This window comes from Triticum aestivum, chromosome 2B (assembly GCF_018294505.1).
Source record: "Triticum aestivum cultivar Chinese Spring chromosome 2B, IWGSC CS RefSeq v2.1, whole genome shotgun sequence".
In the NCBI taxonomy this organism is placed as follows: Eukaryota; Viridiplantae; Streptophyta; class Magnoliopsida; order Poales; family Poaceae; genus Triticum; species Triticum aestivum.
In genome coordinates, this window is record NC_057798.1 from 62,674,200 (window position 1) to 62,680,384 (window position 6,185).

Sequence of the window (6,185 nt, forward strand, 5' to 3'; positions counted from 1 at the left end):
ATGGAGGCGGTAATGCAAGGATAAGAGTCTATCATCATTTATGTTTGTGTGCTAGTCGTTGCCACTAATATTGTTGTGGAGCCAGTGGAGTTAGAGTACGATGAATCTTCATCTCTAGTTTGGGCAAGTTATTGTTTAGGTGGTTTATCCCATTTGCCTCTTCTCAATGGAGTTAAATGCCAAGGAAGCAAGTGTGTGTGTTATACCGTGGAAGTCTTTCTGCTTCTTCAATCTTCAGTTGACGTCGTCCTCAATGCGAGTTTTTGCAACTGCTTGTTTTAGGTTAAGACCCGACTCAAGTGCTAGTGTTACATTTGCATTCAGTGGTGTCCCCATAGCATGTGATGTCAATATGTGTTGATGTCTTAGGCTGTTTAGGTATATTGCATAAAATTCAAAAAACAATCAAGGGCCTTTTAGCAAAGCTATGATGTCCATATAGCATCACTGTATGTGTATATTGTTGTTATCCCATCTTTGAGGAGAATGCTTGGTGGGTTCATAGAAAAATGATGGTCTCTCCCCTATTTTTCACACCTCAACTATGGGGACCACATTTTATTACCTAAAGTCAGTGAGGCAATGTAAAGATGTATCCACAACCATTGGTTTCGACCATTATGCCTGAAAGGATCTAGACTAGCCCCACAAACCAACAATAGCATGTCCTATGCACTTTGCCTTCATTCGTGCACACTCGGGAAGAACTTCCCGGCTGGTCACACATCCTCAAATTACCCCAGGCCAAACACGCTTAACCTGGAGGTTCTTTGGAGGTGAGGTTCTGGAAAAAAGTTGCACCTTAGTGATATGAAGTAGTCTATCATTCCTATTAAGTTAGGATGTCACAACTGATAACATTTGGCAATTTAGGCTAATCGCACTAATCAATGTAATTTTTAATCTTGTGGCTAAGGGGTTTGCCACTCGCCCGTCCTCGGTAGCCCACCAGGTCATTCACCCTGACCATACTACCTTCACCTGTCACCGAAGCACCCTTGATGGAATGGTAGTGCTTCAAGAAGTACCCCGTGAAGCTTAGTGTACCATGAGGACATCTTCACCCTAAATCTTGACTTCGAGAAAGTGCATCACCTGGTGAGCTAGGATTTCTTGGAGGAAGTGATGCATCAGAAGAATATTGAACCTAGGTAGATCGGTCGGTTGATGCAGCTAGTCAGGAAAGGTCAAACAACTATCAACATTAATCGGGAGATCATCCCCCTTAATAGAAATTCTAGGGGAGTGCGGTAGGCTATTCCTGCTACAACGACCTATGGAAGATGGCATGATGGTGTCCGGCTTCTGTGGCATGAGATTGGGGGGTAGCATGTTGGGGGTCGCGACAATAGTTGTGGTAGTCACCTCTTCTTTGGTGTGTCTGCGAGATTGTTTTGGGTTGTTTGTTGCTCTGAAGTCGGAGTTGCGGCAACAGAGTCTGGGTGGAGTCTATGACAGGCGAGTATGATCTATTCAGTGATCTTTCATGGCGCCCGCTCCCATTCGTATCTTATCGTTAGAATCGGAGCTGCTATGTAGCCAATATGTGCAGTGGATTGCCTGACACGGATTTTCGTGTGTGTTCTCACAACCTTTATGATATGGGTTTGGTCGGCGGGCGTTATTTGCGATGAAGTCGAAGTCGCCTGCCCAATGCGCAACCTCGACGAGGTTTTCTTCATGGTGATGTGTCATGTGTGTGTGCACGTGTACCTTGAGTGTGCTTGACCGGCAATTTATGATGATTTTTGAACTTTGAAACTAGGAAGCTCTTTTTCCAAAATTAATTAAAGGTAGAGTCCTAAGAACTCTAGACTACGATACGATCGCCTTATGTACGTCCTTGCATGTGTTCGTTGTCCGTTACACTTACGTGCAACTAAGTTTCAAACCGAATCCCTCAAAAAAAAAAAAGTTTCAAACCGAAGCTGACGCGGGTTACTGTAGTTAGCTCCATATATATCTCCAACAGAACAAATACAGTAGCAATAGTCAACAGAACATATATATATCTTCTAGACGCCAGGGCCGGACTGTCGACGGGACCGTCGATCGACAAGCCAGCTAGTCCGAGGCACAATGGTCAACGACGTGGAGAACCCGCCGAATTTCCTCCACCACCAGCTCGTGGAGGCGGCAGCGGAGCCTGACGAGTGCAGCAGGTGCACGGTCATCGTGCTCCTGGCCGTCCTCACCCTGCCGCTCATCGTCATCGCCATGGTACTGAACAATTTCCACGACAACTCCCCTGAAACCAGCAGACTGACTGTCGCCGCGTTGGTCGTCGGAATCCTCGCCGCCGTCCTCGGCTCGTGCACCGGGGCCGTGCTCGTGTTTGTCATGGGCCAGTGGGAACTCGGCAATCCGGAAGGGTCTAGATTAGTAGATTATTTTTTGTCGATGTAATCTAATCCAGCCGCGCGCCTATGTATTTTCGATTGGCCGGCCGGGATCTGATTTAGTGACCGATCAGTTCATAATTCATATATGTACATGTAAAACATAGGTATTTTGTTACCTTTTTTTGCGAAGAAACGTTTTCCTCTAGACTAGAAGGGTTGGGCGCGCTTTGCCGCGCCGTTGGTGTTGTTGGGTTTCTTTAAAAAAATCATTTTGTTTCAAAATGTAAGGTGTATTTCTTTCTTCAAAAGTCAACCCTTTTACGTTTGATCAAATTTGTAGATAAATATATCAAAATCCATAATTTCATATCGGTGTGATTGGATTCATCATGAAATGAATTTTCATATTCTTTTTGTTTAATATTGTGGATGTTGATATTTTCGCTCTGAGCTTGGTCAAAATTAAAGAAATTCATTTTTTTTAAAAACTAATACCCCTTATAGTCTGGAAATGATGGAATATTTAGTTTGACGGGTGGGAAAGATGAGGGAGTCTGTTTCAATTTTTTTTTATAATGCGATGATTTAGTGGGTCTTTCATGGTTGATTCTATGTTATCCACTAACCAACTTATATTTGTGTGGGAAAATTCTACGTCGATGGTTGCATATACTATATTGGTGCTAGAGTATCGCATGGTTTTATCTAGATGCTGGGAGGGTGCACGGGATCGATATATTTTTATAGGCCGGTTGTTGCTGGTTGATTGGAAAAATCGAGAATTTACTGAACCAACACGAGTTTTAAAAAAATTCGATAAACACAAAAAAGTTCTACGAAAATCTGAACAAGTATTTAATAGTGATTTTTGCAAAAACATGAATATTAGTGAAAGGAGAACAAATTTTGAATTGTGAACAAAAAGAAATTGTAAACAAGATTTTTTTTGTAAACATGAACACTTTTAAAATTTTCGAACAAAATTTTGAAATGGGAATTTTTTGAAAAATAAGAAACAAATTTTGAATTTTTAGAACAAATTGTAAAATGGAGAACAATTTTGAAAATCCCAAACAAATTTAAAATGTGAACAATTTTTTAATAAGTGAACAAAAATTTGAAAAATAAGAACATTTTTTTGAAATTTGAGAACAATTTTTGAATACATGCATTTTATGAAATCCATGTCATTATTTTCAAATTTCTCCAAAAAATGAAAAAAAAGAAGTAATTTGAACATTTTTTGAAAAAGCAGGAACATTTTCTGAAAATTCGGAAAAAAAATTTGAAACCAGAAACATTTTTTAAATCTATGAACAAACTTTGTAAAATGGGAACATTTTTTGAATTTGTGAACAAAATATGAAAAACAGGAACATTTTTTGGAATTCGGATTTTTTTTTGAAAATAAACTCGAAAAGGAAAAAAAAGATAAAAGAAAAGAAAACAGAAAAAAAACAGAAAAAAGAAAAAGAAGATAAATAAAAAAAAGAAAAACGAAAAAGAAACTGAAAAAGAAAAAGCCGGTTCAGGAACCTTCTAGAATGTTCCCCAAACCGGAAAAAACCGGCTGGGAACATCTCCCAAAACCGAGTCTGCTGTAACGCTAAAATGGGCCGGCCCACTCGTTCGCTCGCTCGCACCTCCCTGTGCGAAGCTTCGACAGCTTGCCGCAACGAGCGGCAAGTAGGATTTTCCGGCCATTGTTGCCTGAGCATCTCCTGCGCTGACGGCGCCCGATCAGGCGGCTGGACTTATTACGCCTCGAGCATCGATCAAAACGAGCGAACAAGGAAGCCACCTAACCACCGCGCCGACGCATCTCTTCATCTTTTCGTGTGGCGGCCATTGACGAGACATCCGGCAGGTCAGGGCTCCTCCTTGGCTACTTGCTCACTACTCAGGTATCGCCGTCTCAGGACGGCGGGATTAGGCCAGAATCCTTAGCCTTTCTAGGTCCATCTGATTTTCTGTTCTTGAATCATGATGCCTTGATGACTTGTATCAGGTCTCAATGGGAAACGGCAGCCCGCAGCTGGCAGGGAAGATCTGAAGGCAACGAAAGTACAAGCCATCTCCCGATCTCCGAGTTCTCAAGTATTATCGCGCTGATAATTGGTGATCCCATGAGGCCTTGACTGTGAGTTCGGATTTCCACCTGTTATTTTCTGTTGCTAAAGCGTGTAGCTAAAATTATTCTTTCATCTATTAGGCATCTAGTACTGCAATCCAAGTCATGTCTTTATTTAGAAAACATGAATTTAGTTACCAATAGTGTAGTAAGAAATAAAAAATTGAGGATTTAACTTAGTCTGCAGATACGGATATATTTGTTATAAAAAATCATAAGTGTGTTATGATGATCGGTCACTTGATCAATACCATGCACGCTGATAATAATGTTGGCAATTATCCAAACCCTAGAGGTGGCTAGGCAGAGACAGAAAATAATATTGAGGTTAAAGAATATTTTTGAAATGTATATTTTTAGTGCAAGTAGGGCCACGTTTTAGAGTTTGGCACAGGGCCTCATATTTTGCCGGCCCGGCCCTGGAGAGGGGGGGGGGGGGGGGGTTCGTTCATTTGGCTCTTCTTTTCTCTAATCTCCTTCACAATTGAGATATGAGTGCCTCCCAACACATTTTTTATGTCACCCACAACTATCTTCCAGTCGCTAGTGATCGTCAAGCGCTCCAGGTATAAATCGGCAACTAGAGCCAACGCCTCACAGCGCAATAGCTTCAAGAGTTGTCAGGGTATTCATTCCAGAAAGAACAACCAATTGCTGAAGATCCAAGACAGTTACCTTGATCACCCCAACAAACTTCTGCTGCTGCCCAAACTACCATTATGAGACAAGCTTCCATCCGCATAAATTTTAGCATGACAGCTCGGAGGAGGCTTCCAAGTGTTAGATGTAATTTGCATCCTGATTCGTGGGGAGGTCCTATCTGCCGCTTATTGCGGCAGACTGTCGCACAAACGCACAGGTTGCCCCGACTGGGCCGGGCCACTGGCGAACAGGCGAAGCGACCGAAATGTGCTAGCGATCGATAACTGTAGCGATGATAAATTCACAAAAAAAATGAGCATTATTGAGGATCGAACACGAGACCTACAACAAAGAAACTTGTTGTGCTAGCCACCGTATAGAATAGTGCTAATGTTTACTTGGCAGCGCAAGCCACAAGAACCTACACCAACGCAGATCCAAACATTTTCCTTTTTCTTTTCGTGTTTTTGAATTTTTGTTCGAAATTCAGAAAATGTTCTCGAACCTGAAATTTGATCACAAATTCAAAAAAATGTTTGTGTTTTCAATTATCACAAATTTAAAAAATGATCGTGCTTGCAGAACTTGTTCGTATTTTACAAAAATGTTCCCAAACTCCAGAGATTCTTCCCTTTTTGGGGAAAATGTTCAGGATTTGAGAAAAATGTTCATGTTCATACAAGTCCGATTTTTTTCTAAAATGAATGTTTATTGAAACGTGGACACTTTTCACATAAACATTTTCTAAAAACGCTATCATTTTTTGAAGTTACCAATATTTTTTGTATAAATGATATATTTTTTAAATAGGAACAATTTCTGAAACTATGAAAAAAATTGAAAACATGAACAATTTTTTAAAATAGGAACATTTCTAGAAAACTCCCGAACGAATTTGAATACGGGAACATTTTTGAACTATTCGAAAAAAATTGAAGACAGGAACATTTTTTGGAAACTCAGAGGTTTTTTTGGAAAAGTGGACATTTTTTTAAACTCCCGAACAAATTTGAAAACCTGAAAAAAATGAAACTCCTCAAGAAATTTTCAAACATGAACTTTTTTGGAAA